Source organism: Pipistrellus hanaki (genome assembly GCF_964339955.1).
Source record: "Pipistrellus hanaki genome assembly, chromosome: X".
NCBI lineage: Eukaryota > Metazoa > Chordata > Mammalia > Chiroptera > Vespertilionidae > Pipistrellus > Pipistrellus hanaki.
The window spans coordinates 80154820-80173490 of NC_140524.1; the positions used below are offsets into that span (position 1 = coordinate 80154820).

The following is an 18671-nucleotide window of genomic DNA, read 5'->3' on the forward strand; positions in this document are numbered from 1 at the left end:
AAATCACATTTCATAATCCCTCTTTATGTCTTCTATTAATTTAGCACATGACCTCTCTCCACGTATCATGTAAACTAGCCTTTTTAATACATTTTTTTTATTTATGTGAGGAGATAATGTAAGGGTATATAAGAGCAAAGTTATAGTTAATCAGAGCAACTCATTGATTCTCTATTATGTTATGTATTCTACTTATAAATTTATAAATGTCATATTGGGGAATAAGGGAAATAGATAAATAAGACATAGTGCCCAACTTTCAGGAATCACAAACTAAATTTGAGACAAACAACAAATACTCATGTAAATTGCACTAACAAGACAAGAATATAGGAATTTGGAGGCAGAAAGAGCATATCTAGTTTGGAGAAGAGAAGGGGCAGGGGGTCACAAAAGGCATTACATTTGATAGTTTGCACTGGGCTTTGCATTATTGATATGTTGTAATTGATGCACATGGGAATGAGAAAAGTGAAGGCAGAAGAAATTTGAGATTTTGGAGATTTTTCTTCTATTTTAAATTAGCTTCTAGTGTTGGAGCTTCTAAAACAATGAAGAAATTTTATAACATAAACTTCATAAGAAAGGAAAATGATGATAGATTTGTATCAAACTCTCTATATCTCTATGGCTAAGTATTAGTGTGATTCCTACCCTCAGTCTATCCTAACTAATCAAAACTGTGCTGTGTGAATATTTGATCAGTGCGTAAACCAGGAATCTGTGTTGTCTTTGAAGAAAAAATCCCCCACAAACATTATTTAAAAGATGAAATAAGTTTTCTATGATTTTGAAACCAGCTGTCACTAAGTATATGTGATCCCACACAAAACTGGGAAACTATTAAAAAAACAAAGCATGATTTAATGGAATTGTCATGCCTGTTTTGAAATGATGACAAAATACACTCAATAGAGCCATATTTATGGTTCTTAAAAATTACAATCAATTAGTTTTCTTAATGACTATTAGACTGAATCAGCTACATTTTGGTTGAATATTTGGGACTTTTGACAGCTTTGAGAACTTAATGCAAAGAGGCACTTGGGGTTGCCACTCATGACTCAGATAACCATTGGTGCTGATGATGATGGAAAGGGAAAAGATAATTGTCTTCTCCTTAAATAATCTAAATATTGTTAGTGTATTAAATCAGTGTAACTATATTTTTGTTTATTGCTGATTTTTCTATTTTATATGCAGTCTTTATAAAAGACTTATAAACATAAAATCGGCTGCTACTTTTTAAAAGTTGACATTTGATCACATGCTTAAGTCCTGCAATTACACATATGCTCAAGAAAATTGAATTTTATTTCATATACTTATTTTTAAAAAATCAGTTGAAAAAAATATATTTATTTTGCATTCCTTTTCATAAAATTTCTCTTCAAATCTATAGAAGTAGATTTTTATCAGCAGATGGTAGGGAAGTAAAGAAAAAATATTTTAGCCCAGCTGGCATAGCTCAGTGGTTGAGCATCGACTTATGAATAAGGAGATCATGGTTCCATTCCAGTTGAGGGCACATGCCCTGGTTGTAGGCTTTATCTCCAGTGTGGGGCATACTGATCAATGATTCTTTCTCATCATTGCTGTTTTAATCTCTCTCTCCCTCCCACTTCCTCTCTGAAATTGATGAAAATATATATTTTTAAAAAGAAAATAAAAAATATTTTAAAAATAGTTATTCAGTGAATAATGAGAGTCTTGTATCATAGTTACCAAATTTTGTTTGTTTTTGCTAGGGAGTTATTGTATAATGGTAACATTAGTTTTAAAACAATAATTCATAGGAAATACTATAATAAAAATCTAATTAATTGACAAATGAGTGTTAATATGTTAAAAGTTTCACTCTTTCTTTCAAGAACAGTTAACATGATAGTAGTTATATGACACCCAACTGTAAGGGCAGAAATTTCACACCTCCATTGATGTATATTTCAAAAGAAATTTGTTTCAGTGTGCTTATTCATAAATCACACTTTTAAAATTCAATCTATTAGAATCCCACAGGCAGTAGGCAAACTTATGTATTGAATCTTTGTCATACACTACTATTTGTAGAATAAAAAAATTTAAACAAAAACACTTTTTTAATCCTATGTACATTTACAGATTTTTTTATACTATCAGTTTGACATTAAAAAATGCAGATACTTAAATTAGTATTACACATTGTTTTATGAAAATATTTTAATTGAAGTCACTGGAAATTTTATATTTACTATTTAGAAATAAACTCTTCTTCTAAAATGATGAATGTTCAGAAGTTTACCATTTAATATTTAGAAGGAAATGTCATAAGTATGAAATTTTACTTATTTCTGATGAACCCATTGTGGGAATTTCTCTTGTTTAAGTCATCTAGTTTATGGTATTTTCTAACATCCCCCTGAGCCACCATAGTTTTAGAGGCTGGGAAGTCCAAGTTTAAGGTGCTTGCTAATTTCGTTCCTGGTGAGAGCTCTCTTGTTGGTTTGTGGATGGCTACCTTCTCACCATGTCTTCACATGACAAAGAGAAAAGGGGAGGAACAAATCACTTTCTTGCCTCTTCTTATAAAGATAGTAATTCTGTTATGTAAGGTCCACCATCATGATGAATTACCACTCAAAAGCTTCATCACCAAAAACCATCACATTAAGTATCAGGGTTTCAACATACAAATTTTGGGGAGATAGACATTCTGTCCATTGCATATACAATCCAATGTGATTATAGTGTCACCTAGGCCAACATCTCTATAGTGAAAGGGCTGTTCATATTTCCATTATATATCTCATCTTTCCTCAATTTAAAACACAGCTGCAGACAAAAAAAATCTACATCGAAAACATGAAATACACAGTAAGAGATTAGAACACATTATCAAAAAATTCCAAAAATATGTCTTCAGTTTTATTAAAATTTATGAAATTTCACCAAAGGTGATACCAAACTTTTTATTAAATTCTTATTGTTTGCATACCTTTTATTTTTAAGCTATATTTTTATTGATTTCAGAGAGAAAGGGAGAAAGAGAGAGAGATTGAAACACCAATGATGAGAAATAATCATAGATCAGCTGCCCCATACTGGGGATAGAGCCTGCAACTTGGGCATGTGCTCTGATGAGGAATCTAACTTGACCTTCTAGTTTATAGGTCAATGCTCAACCAGTGAGCTACACTGGCTGGGCCCATTTATTTATTTTTTGAACTTTTAAGTAAACTTTTCCTCATTTTCATATAATTTTAAATAGTCCCTAGAAACAAAAAAAACAAAAACTCTGATATTGAAACAAGATTTCAGAATCCATCTAAACACCTTCTGGTCTTCATTAGCATAGTTTGATACCTATGCTTTGTCACTGATCATGAGACTGAGACCATGATTCCTTTCGAAGCTGGTCTTGCAGTATGTGCTTTAAATATTAGGACTACATGATAGAGGATCTCAAGTTAGTGAATGACTGGCTATACAAGTCATAATTAATTTTCAGCATTTAACATTTCTCATCAAATGAACTGGGAGCAACTGTTTTGATATTTTACTTTCTTCAAAATTGATCTCTCTTTATACTTCATTCTATGTTTCTATTTATTTGAATTAAGTCTATATCAGAAAACTGGTCTGGTCAGTGTTGCTCAGTGGTTGAGCATCAAACTACAAATCAGGAGGTTGCAGTTTGATTCCTGGCCAGTACACATGCCTGAGTTGTGGGGTCGATCCTCGGTGTGGTGTGGAGTGTACAAGAGGCAGTCAGGCAGAAGGGGTTAGGGGCAATCAGGCAAGCAGAGTGGTTAGAGGTGATCAGGTAGGCAGGTAGAGAGGTTAGGGGTGATCAGGCAGGCAGGCAAGTGGTTAGGAGCTGTCAGGCAGTCAGGAGAGAGGTTAGGGGTGATCAGGCAGGCAGGCAGAGTGGTTAGGGGTGATCAGGCAGGCAAGCGAGCAGTTAGGGGCATCAGACAGGCAGGCAACTGGTTAGGGGCAATCAGGAAGGCAGGCAGGTGAGCAGTTAGGATACAGTAGTCCCAGATTGCCAGAGGGATGTCCTACTGCCAGTTTAGGCCCAGTCTCAGAAGTCAGACATTCCCAGAGGGGTTCTGGATTGCGAGAGGGTGCAGGTGAGGTCCGGGTGTTTTCCTGTATTTGATCCTGGTTTCACCATTCTTTGTTATGTGACTTTAGGCAAGTTTTTTAATCTACCTATAATTCAGTTTGCCTCATTTCCCAATGAAATGGGGATAATAATTGTACATACCTTATAGTGTTAAGTATTTAAATGAGAGCACTATTTATCTAGTAAATACTCAGTGTATATTAACTAATATTTTATGTTTTATACTCAAGAATCTACATAGAAATAATAATAAATAGAAACCAATATCATAGTCAAGACTTAGCCTGAGAAAGGAATAACTTCCCCTATATACGTTCTTCTGTGTAACCTCTTAGTACCAGACCAAGAGTTCCCCAACTATTAGATGCATATACAGGTTTTGAGCCAGCCCTCTAGAGTGTTCATTTACCTGTAATGGCTGCTTTGATCTCATTGCCTCTAAAGAAGGATTAGGGTTCTGAAAGAGACTGAAAATGGGTAATCATTCCATTATCAAAATTGATGTTTTAAAATTTCTTTTAAATTATCTTTAAATCTTTACATGTGGATTATTTTGTCTTTAGTTTGAACTATAAGAATGTAAATGCCATACAAAAACAACAGGCTCTCCTGCCATTTCCAATGAGTACATTAAGCATTCAAATATGAATCTGTTGCATGAATGAATGAAAACTAATGATTCATTGGATATTAAACATTTGGGAGTGTTTCCAACATAAATGATCATTAGTGATGCAGACTTTAATTTAAAAACGTGAAAAGACATTACAAGTTGTGAACAAAAAAATTATTTTGTTCTTGTTGCTGTTGTTAGTTTGTTTGTTTGTTTGTTTGTTTTTGGCAGAAGCTAAGTTGTGAATATTGTTACACCAAGCAGATAGTCTTTAGTTCTGGCTCAGATCCCTTTATTGTTGGCTCAGCTATTAGCATTTGTAGCTAATAACTAATATAGCTATAACATGAATTGAAAAATGCATTATTAATTTGGCAACAATACTGATAGTAAAATAGTTAAAATACCTGACTGGTATGAAACCTATTTCTTATTCGACATTTAATTATCTTACAAAACATTTTTGTCTGTATTTTTGGAAAACTTTGTAATATCATTGTGCCATAGTTTTCTCCGGTAATAAATTGAAGAAATTTAACTATGAGGTGGTTATTTGGCTGTTTCCCAATACCATCTGATTAGCTGTGTTTTTTGTTTGCCAGAGCAGCTGGCAATTAATGAATTGATAGGAAATGGTCACAAGGCAGTGGCATTAGTATGTGAACATCTGGTATTAAAATTAGTCAACTCAGAGAGGTTTTTTTGTGATAATTTAAATTCACTAAAAAATCACTAGTTGAGTATTATTCTAAATGCTCTCTGGAAAGACAAAACTATTATCTTTTAGAACATGAGAAACATGAGATGAAGATACACAGTGAAAATATAAGGTTGTGTGTGTGTGTGTGTGTGTGTGTATGTTTGGGTGTGTGGCAGAGGTCCAAGTCCACAATGTAATTTGAAAGCCATGCATTTTCCCTATGAAACTATTCATCTATTCATTCTTCCCTTTGAGGGCATTTACATGCTATGAGCAGAAACTCTCCCTGATTCCTTTATTCTTCTTCCAGAACAAGTTGATCACCCTGAAGAGGTGAGAGGGTCCTTTCTCCAAATATCCATAGGACACGGATAGGGTATGCCTATGATTTGGGCTCTTTCATAGTTACATGTTCCAGATGCATCCCTAATCTGCCTGTTTCTTCTAAATTAATGGAAACACTGCCATATCCATATATGTTAACTTAAATACAATAGTAAATCGGTGATTGTGGAACATAGACTTATTCTTAAACTGATTCAGAAATATCTATAAAATGTCCTGGTTCCAATAGTATTCATAGGTACTAAAATTGGACATCAAATTATTCCTCAGCTTTAATAGTAAACCAAGTTATCAGGAACAATAAATAAACGTTTAGTTTTTGAGTCTCTGATTTTATTATTAAAGTTGTCAAGTTACAATGTGTTGTTTCTGTAGAACTCTGATGATAGTACAGAAGGAACACATTAACTAAATATTAAATATCAAGACAAATGCATGAATAAAATATCTAGCATTCAGATAAACTTCCAAAAGCTACTCCTCAGCAATGAAATGCCATTAAATCCTTTAGGAACTCATTAATACATTAACATTTGGAAGAGTAATTACTGTGAGAGTTGAATCCTAATTAAATAAAAATAAAAAGACAAATTATATATTGCATAATCTTACTGAATGCTTGAAAAATCAATATAACAAAATATCAGAGGCAACAATTTATTATTGTGATGGTAACTATTGGAAGACAACTACATATGCATACATGCATATAAACACATGTTTAATATGCATAAACCAAAACTTTATAAGTTCTATGTTTATTACCATAGTTCATTGGATGTAAAGGAATGCACTGAGTTGAAATAAAGGATCCTGATGAGTTGATACCTTAGTGCCAGTAAACTTAGTCCTAAACCAAATAGACTGAAAAACCTTGAATAAAACTACATTTTCTTTGTATATGATTCAGAGAGGAAGGGAGAGGGGGAGAGAGATTGAAACATCAATGATGAAAGAGAATCATTGACCAGCTGCTTCTTGCATGCCTCCTACTGGGTGGGGATCAAGCTCACAACCCAGGCATGTGCCCTGACTGGGAATCGAACCTGGGACCCTTCAGTCTGTAATCTGACATTCTATCCACCCAGCCAATTCAGCTAGGGCTAAAATGACATTTTCTAAGCATTGACCTTGCTCTTTATTAAGGTCCAAATGTATTTTTAAAAAATATATTTTGTTGATTTTTTACAGAGATTGAAGGAGAGGGATAGAGAGTTAGAAACATCTATGAGAGAGAAATATTGGTCAGCTGCCTCTTGCACACCCCTACTGGGGATGTGCCAGCAACCAAGGTACATGCCCTTGACCAGAATCGAACCTGGAACCCTTCAGTCCGCAGAACAACACTCTATCCACTGAGCCAAACCAGTTAGGGCCAAATGTATTTTTAAATCATTTGATATGATGAACATTTCCTTTGATCTCTTGTGATGTCCCCCAAAAAGGAAACAGTATGACAGAAGATGGAATATCATGTACTAATTAGTAATAACTTCTATATTTTTAAAGGATTAAAAATATAGAAGTTATGTATTTGCAGATAAGTTTATTAATTTCAGAGACAAAACGGGGATTTCATTGAATAAGTGTGTGTTAATTTTGGAAATCTCCCTCCTCCACTCTTTGAATATGGAGAAGAAATCTGCTATTTTTCATAAGAGCTACAGCTTTTTTTGATGGAGCATGGATAAAATACATGAAGATTAACAAAGTTGTAAAAGTCATAAATTCCAAATAAAATGAAGTCATCAGTGAGCAAAAATTATTGGGATTTTATACAGGAATAGGTAAAGTTAGGTTTATAGTTGTGAGTACACAAGTTTTTTCTTGTATTCTTATTTATTAATTATTATATTATTTTCATATGAATAACTGTAAGCTTACTTTTGCCCATCCCTATATTTGCAATATTCCCTTTTAAATGCTGTTATTGATTTGTTGCAAATGGTGAGTATATTATCACTTGTGTTCTCATTTGTAATAAAACAGATTAACTTGCTGTGAAATTTTAAGTAGGCTGAGACACAACAGTAGCCACCTAATGAACCGAAGCACATTGCAGTTAAGTAGCTAAATAGATGCAGTCTGATTACAGGGCTGAAAAATGGATCTGTTTACTTGCAAAGAAGAAAATGTTCATAGAACTATTCATTATTTTGGGAGAAATTACACATTACTAGATCCATATAGAATTTTCAAAACCCACCTAATTCATAACCAGTATAAGGCACTGGAATCATTTAATATGGTTTATATGACAAAAAAAGGTCTGACCATTGTGAGGACTTAGGAAAACAATAACAATGAACTGAACCTTGATTGAATTTGGAAAAATGTAGACCACAAAATCTTAAAGCAGAAAGATTACTTCGTGCAAAATGTTCTTACAATTCTATTAATAAATCATGTTTTCAAAGGTAGTTTATTGTTTTGCCTAATATGCTATTGAAAATGTCAAATAAGGAGCTTATTTGTGTTCATATTATTTTATTACATGATAATATTAAATATTTTGGGGATCTGTCTTTATAGCATTGCTTTTTTCTCATTCATAGAACTTTTTGTTTGTGTAGATATTCTTCCAATTTTTAAAAATAGTATATTAATTTTTAGAGAGGAAAGGAAAGGGAGAAGCATCTATGTGAGAATGCAACATCCATCCATTGGCTGCCTCCAGCATGCCCCCCACCAGGAATCAAGACTAAACCCTAGGAATGGAACCAGCAACCTTTTGGTAAACAGGACAATGCCCAACCCACTGAGTGACACTGGCCAGGGCCTTCCAATTTTTTTAAACAGTTAAAATGCACTTTCGTTTTTTAATTACACATAGTGAGCAAGAGAAAGTATCACTGTCAGCTGGATTATCTTGATTTTCCAAACCTCCAACTCTACAGTATGAATCACTCAAAAGTTTTCTATTTTTATTAAAGCAGCATATACAGTATTGCTACATGTGTAATTCCTGTTTGCCACTACACATTGATTTTGTTTGTTCAATTCTATTTTTTCTCAGTAACTGCTATACTCCATCCTTATCCATTCATTTTAAGGTCATTTAGAGATAAATGTAGTTCAGAGAATTACATATTTTTTCAGTAAATTACCAATGTTATAGTTCAAAGACAAATACTAAATGTTCTACAATTTATACACATATTTTGGCATAGAATAATTGAAACTATACAAATGTGAAAGACAAAAAAAGGATTTGATTTTATTTATAAAATCATTGCATTTGTGTATGTATATTCATGTGTACCCATACTATTTAGAGAATATATTTTTAATCATGGCAGTCTAGGTTGAATTTCACAACTGGTGAGCTGGTTGTTTCAAAAGTAAAAGGATGTTTAATAATGGCTGTTTATATCTTGTTCATCCCCTACCATCACTCAAAAATACAAATATAATTATTTTAAAAAATTGATTCTTTTCTTCTGCTTTGCTTATATGTTTCTTTTGATTATTACCCCATACACATGGTGTTACAACTAGACATTTATCTGTATATTAAGAATAAATAAAATGTATATTTCTCTGTTCTTAAAAATGGTTTTTGAAGCATGACAAGTTATAGAGCCTTTAAAGTTTTCTAATTTATCTTTATTGTTTTATTACAGATGTCCCCTTTGTTTTTTATTCCATTGACCCCCTCCACCCTGCACCCATACCCACCCCTCCCAAGCCTTCACCACACTATTGTCTGTGTTCATGTGCTAAGATTATATGCATATAAACTCCCAGGTTAATCTCTCACTCCTGCCCTCCCTTTAAAATTTGTCAGTCTGTTCCATGGTTCTATGTCTCTGGATCTATTTTTTTTTCCATTGGTTTATTATTTATTTATTTATTCATTCATTTATTTATTTATTTATTATTTTTATTGATTTCAGAGAAGAAGGGAGATGAAGAGAAAGATAGAAACATCATTGATGAGAGAGACTTGTTGATTGGTTGCCTCTTGCACGCCTCTTACTGGGAATCAAATCCGCAACCCAGGCAGGTGCTGTTGACCAGAATTGAACCTTGGACTCTTCAGTCTGCAGGCCAACACTTTATCCACTGAGCCAAATCAGCTAGATCTCATTGATTTATTTTGTTCATTAGATTCCACAAATGAATGATATTGTGTGATAATATACATTTACAATTATTGTAGTTTCCCCTTATCCCTGGGGCTCCTGAGTTTTTCCCCCCAAGACCCCCCAGAGGATGCCTGAAATCTCAGATAGTACTGGTCCCTATGTATAATTTTCTCCAATACATATTATTCATATGATAAAGTTTATTTTATAAATTAGGTGTTATAAGAAATTAATAACAATAATTGTAATATACTAGTAGATCTATTATTACAAGAATAGAGGCCCCGTGTACGGATTCATGCACCGGTGGGGTCCCTCAGCCAGGCCTGTGCCCTTCCGCAATCTGAGACCACTTGGGGGATGTAAAACTGCCAATTTCAGCCAAATCTCTGCAGGCCAGGTGAAGGGACCCCACCGGTGCATGAATCTGTGCGCTGGGCCTCTAGTGTGCATATAAGATCTTTGGTTAATCTCTTCCCACCCTCCTTCTCTCCCCTTCCCTCTGAGATTCATCAGTCTGTTCCAGTTTTTCATGCCTGTGCATTGAGTGTCTTCCCCCTAGTGGTCACTATGCATTATAGCTACCTGTTGAATGGCCACTTAGGTAGGTAGATAGGTAGATAGATAGATAGATAGATAATAGATAGATAGATAGATAGATAGATAGATAGATAGATGATAGATAAATAGATATAGATAGATATAGATATAGATGATATAGATATAGATATAGATATAGATATAGATATAGATATAGATATAGATATAGATAGAGATAGAGATAGAGATAGAGATAGAGATAGAGATATAGATATAGATATATAGTAGATACAATATGAAAGTTATGTGAATGTGGCAATATTAACTAAAATAAGTTTCTTGAACACAAGCACTATGATACAATAACAGTTGAGATGATAACTTAGATGGCTGCTAAGTGACTAACAGGTGAGTATCATATACAATATGTATATGCTGGACAAAGGCATGATTCAATTCTCAGGAAGGACAGAATGAGACATTAAGATATCATCATACTACTCAGATTGGCACACAATGTAAAACGTGTGAATTGTTTATTTCTGGAATTTTTTTATTTAATAGTTTTGAACCGTGGTTGCCTGTGTGTAACTAAAACCTCGGAAAGTAAAATTAAGGAAAATGAGGGTTTACTGTATCAGTACTTAATTAGTATATAATATATAGCTAATACACTCAAAGTCTACTACTCATTTCATTAAAAGTATCAAATGTTAAACAATAATATAAAAACATTTAAAAATAAACATACTGCATTGACAACTTTGTTTTTTATTACTGCTATAAAATTATGCCAGATTTAGTGGCTTAAAACAATGCATTTATTATCTTACAGCTCTGTAGGTCAGATTTCTGATACTTGTATCACTGAGCTAAAATCAGGTTGCTGGCAGAACTGCATTTCTTTTTGGAGCTTCCAGGAAAAAAAAATCTGTTTCCTTGTTTTTTCCAACCTCTCTAAAGGTCAAGCACATTTCTTGGCTCCTGGTTCCTTTCCTCCATCTTCAAAGTCAGCAACGTCGCATCTCTCTGATCATTCTTCCATAATCACATCACCTCTGACCTTCCCTTTCTGCCTCCAAGATAACTCAGCGTAATTGCCAAGAAATTTATAGGGTTAGGGTTGATAATATATTCACTGGTTCCAGCTACTAGGATGTAAACTGAACATAGGAGAGGCATTATTCTGCCTGCTACAATGACAGACATTGAAAAATGTTAACTTCTGCTAATGAAGTAATCACTTTTAACCCTCATGCCATTACTTTTGCATTAAACTAACAGTTTTTCTTTTTTCTGTTTTTTTATTTTTTATTTTTTATTAAACTTGTTGGGGTGACATAGGTTAATAGGATCATATAGACTTCAAGGGTACATTTCTATGATACAAGCAAGATCTGTATATTGCACTGTGTGCCTACCACCCAAGTCAATCCATCTTTTGTCACTATATATTAAGTCCCCACCACACCCCACTCTTTTCCCTCTGGTAACCACTACCACACTGTTTTGTGTATTCATGAGTTTAGTTTTATATTCCAGATATGAATGAAATCACATGGTTCTTAGCTTTTTCTGAGTGACTTATTTCACTTAGGATAATATTCTCAAGGTCCACCTATGTTGCCCCAAGTGGCTGTATTTCATCTTTTCTTATGACTGAGTAGTGTTCCATTGTATATATATATATCACATCTTTATTCAATCCTCTATGATGGACACTGTGGTTATTTCCATGTCTTGGTCACTGTGTATAATGCTGCAACGAAATCAGGGGTACATATATCTTTGGGAATACATGTTGTTGTTTTTTAGGTTTTTGGGTAAAAAACCAGGAGAAGAATTGCTGGGTCATATGATAACTCTATTCTTCATCTTTTGAGGAACCATCAGACTGTTTTCCATTGTGGCAGTACCAGTCTACAATCCCACCAGTGGTGAATGAGTTTTCCTTTTACTCCATAATGTCTCCAACATTTGTTATTACTTTTCTTGATGATAGTAGCCATTCTAACATGTTTGAGGTAGTATCTCATTGTAGTTTTGATTTGTATTTCTCTAATAGCCAGTAAAGTTGAACATCTTTTGATATATCTGCTGGCCATTTACATGTCTTCTTGGGAGAGGTGTCTGTTTAGGTTCTCTGCCCATTTCCTAATTGGGCATATATGATTGAGAATTATATGTGGTCTTTATATATTTTGGATATTAACCTTTTGTCAGAGCTGTTATTTATAAATAGCATTTCCTATGTGGTCAGTTGCATTTTTGTTTTGTTGGTGTTTTTTATTATGCAGAAGCTTTTTAGTTTAATATAGTCCCATTCATTTATTTTTGCCTTTTACTTCCCTTGCCTTTGAGGTCAAATTAATAAAATGTTCTCTATGATCAAGGTACATTAAGTTTTGTACCTTTGTTTTCTTCTATGTAATTTATTATTTCAGATATTATATGTAGAACTTTCTGCCTGCTCTCTATGTATAAGTCTGTCTCTATTTTGCTGGTAGTTCAGTTTGCTCATTAAATTCCATATATGAGTCAAATCACATGGTACTTGTCTTTCTCTGACTGCCTTAATTTTTTTTATTGATTTTAGAGAGGGAGGGAGTGGGGGGAGGGGGAAGTGAGAGAGAGAAACTTCGATGTGGGAGAGATACGTAAATTAGTTGCCTTGCCTATGCTCCCTGAGTGAGGTAGTGCTCTGGCCCAGAGTCAAACCCATGAACTCCTGATGTACCAGATGATCCTCCAACCAAATGAGCCACACCATCCAGGGCTCTGTAGAATAATCTGAAGACAGGTAGTATGATACCTCCAGCTTCATTCCCTGCCCCCCACCCCCTCAGGATTGCTTTGACTACTTATTTTGTGTTTGTGTGTGTGTGTGTGTGTGTGTGTGTTTCCATGAAAATGTGATGATTTTTTTTGTTCTTTTTTTTTCCCCATGACATTGGAATTTTGATGGGTATTGAATTAATTCTGTATAATGCTTTGGGTAATAGGGCCATTTTAAACATGTTGATTCTTCCAACCCATGAACATTGAATATCTTTCCATTTCACTGTGTCTTTTTCAGTCTCTTTATTTATTTATTTATTTATTTATTTATTTATTTATTTATTGTGATCACAAGCAATGGTTAATCTTTTTATTTATTTATTTTTCTTTTTTTTATTAAATTATTATCTGTGTACATATTTTAACATTGCCTCCCCCTCCCATACATACCCTCCCTCCCCAGAATTTTGTGTCCATTGGTTTTATTTATATGTATGTATACAAGTCCTTTGGTTGATCTCTTATCTCCCACAGATCTCTTTTAATAATACTTTGTAGTTTTCAGTGTATAACTCTTTCAAATCCTTTCTTAAGTTTATTTCCAGATGTTTTATTATTTTGTTTGCAACTGAAAAATAAATTGCGTTTTAGTCTATTTAATTTTCTAAAGTTTTTTTTATTAGTATATAGGAAAGTGGTGAATTTTGGTACATCAGTTTTGTATCTGGCAACTTTACTGCATTTGTTTATTGTTTCTAATAAATAGTTTTTGGTGGTTTCTTTAGGGTTTTCTATACACAGAATTATATCATCTGCAAAAAGTGACACTTTCACTTTTTCCTTTCTAATTTGGATGCCTTTTATTTATTTACTTTGCCTGATTATTCTGCCTATAACTTCCAGAACTATGTTGAATAAGAGTGGTGAATGTGGGCATCTTTTTCTTGTTTCTGATTTTAGAGAAAAAGCTTTCAGTTTTTTACCACTGAGTAAGATATTGACTGAGGTGACACATGGCCTTTATTATGTTTAGGTAATTTCCTTATATGCCTAGTTTAATGAGTGTTTTAATCATAAATGGGTGTTATTATCTTATTAAATACTTTTCCTGCATCTATTGATAATATCATATGGCTTTTATACTTTTTTTGTTAATGCTATGTATTACATTGATTGATTTTCATGTATTGAAGTACAATTGTGCCTCTGGAATGAACTACACTTTATTATAGTGTATTATTTTTAAAATATATTTTTATTGATTTCAGAGAGGAAGGGAGAGGAAGAAAGAACTAGAAACATCAGTGATGAGAGAGAATCATTGATAGGCTGTCTTCTGCATATCCCCTACTGGGGATCAAGCCAACAACCTGGGCATATGCCCTGAGCTGGAATTGAACCATAACCTCCTGGTTCATATACTGATGCTCAACCAACTAAGCCAAGCCTGGCAGGCCATAGTGTATTACTTTTTAATGTAGTATTGTAATTTATTTGGTAGTATTTTGCTCAAGAGTTTTTGCATTCATATTCATCAGAGACACTGATCTGTAGTTTCCTTTATTTGTGTGTGTTATCCTTGACAGGTTTTGGTATCAGGATTATATTGGCCTCATAAAATGTGTTAGAAAGTTTGACTCATATTCAATTTTTTTTTTGAAAATTTGAGAAGGATAAGTTTGTAATGAGATAAATATCCCTCTTATTATTGCTTTCCCTGCATCCCAGAAGTTTTGATATGTCATATTGTCATTTTCATTTGTTTCTATATATCTGCCGATCTCACTTTTTCTAACTCATCATATAGTAGTATGCTGTTTAATCTCCACATATGTGTGTGTGTGTGTGTGTGTGTGTGTGTGTGTGTGTGTGTGTGTTTTGAACTTCCTTTTAGCAGTTGATTTCCAATTTCAAAGCATTGTGGTCAGACAATATGCCTGATACGATTTCAATGTTCTTAAATTTGTTGAGGCTGGTTTTGTGACTCAACATATGATCTATTCTTGAGAATGTTCCATGTGCACTGGAGAAGAATGTATATATAGTCTAATTCTTTTAAATGAAAGGCTTTGTTAATATCAGTTATCTCCATTTAGTCTAATTTATCATTTAAGACAATAATTTTATTGATTTTCTTTTTGGATGATCTATTTAGAGCTTTTAATGGAGTATTTAGGTCCCCTAGTATGATTATTTTTGTCACTTTCTCACTTTAGTTCTGTTAGTAGTTGCTTTATAATTTCAGTGCTCACTGATTTGGTACATACAGTATATATTAAATGGTGTTATGTCTTCTTGATGTAGTGTCCCCTTTATCATTATAGAATGTCCATCTTTGTCTCTTGTTACTTTTGTTATTTTGAGATATTTTTGTCAGATATAAGTATGGCTACATCTGGTTTTCTGCCGACGTTATTTGTTTGAAGAATCATTTTCTACCTTTTCACTTTGAATCTACTCTTGTCTTTGCAGCTTAAATATGTCTCTTATAGGCATCATATGCTTGTATTATTTTTTAATCCAATATCCTACTCTTCAACTCTCTGTTGGTGAATTCAGGCTTTTTACATTGAGGGTAGTAACTATTGATGTATGAGGATTTCCTTTTTCCATTTTATCTATTATTATCTGGTAGCTCTGTGCCTCCATTGCTTCTTTTCCTTTGTGTTTTATATGATGTTTTTATTTGCTGATATTTCGTACTTCTTTTTTCTGTTTTGTCTTTTTTTGAAAGATGTGTCTCAGTGTTTTTTTTTGTGGTTATCTTTAGATTTATAAAAAAGAAAGTTTCATATATAGAGTGGGTTTTTCTTTTTCATTTGAATGCATCTGATCTCCATCTTCCTTTGAAATTCAGACCCTTTACCTCTCCCTTTTTATGTTTTTGTGGTCACAAATTGTCCCTGTTTGTGCTGTAAGTTTGTTGGTGAAATTACTAGTAGTGTGGTGACCTTTTGTTTTTTGTTTCAGGTAGAATCACCCCCTTGAGTATTTCCTGCAGTGGAGGTCTTCTGGTGATAAATTCCCTCAGCTTCTGTATGTCTGGAAAATATTTATCTTTCCTTCATATTTAAAAGATAATATTGCTGGATACATTATTATTGGCCAGTGGTTTGTCTCCAGTAGTTTGCATATTTGGTTTCACCCTATTCTGGCTTACAGAGTTTCTTCTGAGAAGTCCAATGATAACCTGATGCGCTTTCCTTTATAGGTCACTTTCTTCTTTTTCCTGGATGCTTTGATAATTCTTTCTTTATCATTAACTTTTGACAGTTTTAATACAATGTGCCTGGTAGATGGCCTCTTTGGATTGAAGTAACCAGGTATTCTGTTTGCTTCTTCTTTATTTTTAAAATTTCTTTATTAATTAAGGTATTACATATGTGTCCTTATTCCCCCATTACCCTCAACCCCCTATTCATGCCCTTACCCCTCTGTTGTCTCTATCCATTGATTAGGCTTATATGCATGCATACAAGTCCTTTGGTTGATCTCTCCCCCTTACCCACACCGTCCCCTACCTTCCCTCTGAGGTTTGACATTCTGATCAATATTTCTCTGTCTCTGGATCTGTTTTTGTTCATCAGTTTATGTTGTTCATTATATTCCATAAATGAGCGAGATCATGTGATATTTATCTTTCTCTATATTTCACTTAGCATAATGCCCTCCACCTCCATCCATGTTGTTGCAAATGGTAAGAACTCCTTTTTTACCACAGCATAGTATTTCACTGTGTAGATGTACCACAGTTTTCTAATCTACTCATCTGCTGATGGGCAATTAGGCTGTTTGCTTCTTGAATTCAAGGATTACCTTTTTTCATATGTTCTAGAAGTCCTCATTAACTATAATATTTGTGATAATAGGTTTCCATTCCTTCTTCCTCTCTTTTTCTTCTGGTATGTCCATTATTCTTTTATTACTTTTGTGATTTAATTAGTTTGATAGAATTCTTTATATTTAATTAATTAATTAATTTATTTATTTATCACATATCTCTCAACTTCCCTCTGTGTCATTTCCAGAATTCTATCTTTGATAACAGTAATTCTTTCACTCATCTGGTTGGCTCTATTTCTTATGCTTGCAAGTTCATTTCTGACCTCTTTTATGGAATTTTTCATATCTAGGATTTCTGTTTGGTTCTTTTAAAAATACTCAATCTCTTTGGTAAAGTACTTATTTTGTTTGTTAATTTATTTTCCGAGTGCATTAAATTGCCTCTGTATTTTCTCACATGTCATTAAGTATTTTCAGAAATGCAATCTTGAATCCTCTGCCATTTATATCACATATTTTTATATGTTCAAGCTTGCTTACTGGAGATTTTTTATTTTCTTTCTGAGCTTCCTTGCTACCATGGTTATTCATGGTGTTTGATGGGTTCCTTCTCTGTCTAGGCATCTATCTATGAGTGACAATTAGATATCAATTAAGCAAACTATGAAGAGTTCTTTCTATTATTTTCAGTAGGTTGTGCTGAATCACATTTTTTTTTTTAGCTCTGTGAAAACCCATAACTAATGCCCATGGGTGTTGTCAGTGCAGCTGTCATACTTGGGCTTGGTGTTGTCTGGGGGTATTTGGCTGCCTTTTTTGTTTTGCCTTCTTAGTAATGGTGACCTTGGAACTCTCCCAGTGTGCCACAACTGGGAATAAGTCATAGAGTGCACACTTTGCTAAGGAGAAATAGTGAATCTATAGAAACAGTTCTTGACTTTACAGATAATGTGTTCAGTCACTTGGTATAAAAAGCTCTATGGCTTTCTTTCTTTGTCTGGAGTGTCAACCACCCAAAAGCTGTGGCAGAGCCTCTGTGCTCTGTCTTTGCCCAGTTCTCTTGGCTCAGTTGCAACTTGCACTGCTCACTCCCACAAGAGTTCCCACCCAGTCTCTGTTTCTCCCAGCTGAAGGAAGAATGAGCCACAACTGGCTTCCTCCCCTCTCTGGGATGAGCCCTGCTTTGGGCTCCTCACTGCAGGGCTGCATCCATTGCTATTCTGAGCCCTGCTTCCTTCTTGTCTCACCTGTTTCATATTAGTTGCCCACCTTTTGATGCTTCAATATGTGGATCTCTCAGTGTGCCTTTATGTTGAGCAGGGAGTCCTTTGTTGAGCTTTAGCTGTTCAAATTGTTGAAATTTCAGGGGTAGAGTCCAAGGGAATCTCTCATGCTACAATTCCCCGATATCACTCAACAAACAGTTTTTCTTTACAGGATTTATTGATATATAAATTTTGGGCAACTCATGCAAAATCAATGTGAAAATATACAAGCACATATTTAACAAATTAACTTGTAATATTATTATTATTAGAATACTATTATTGTTATTATAAATGGACACATTTAAGAAATTTATTATGAATGAATTAAATATTTTATAGATAAAAGATTCTCCATTCCAGCACATCTATCTCCCAGTCACATTAATTACATATATGCATAAAAAACACAATTTGATTCTTTGATTGGTCAAATTAACTAAATAGTTGC

At 33.8% G+C, this 18671-nt stretch overlaps 1 protein-coding gene across 2 annotated transcripts in view; it reads left to right on the forward strand.

Moving 5' to 3' along the window:
• DACH2 (dachshund family transcription factor 2) overlaps window positions 1-18671 on the forward strand; it is a gene marked incomplete at both ends in the record, with an annotated part of 550140 nt that overhangs the window by 438189 nt on the left and 93280 nt on the right. The window lies entirely within an intron of this gene.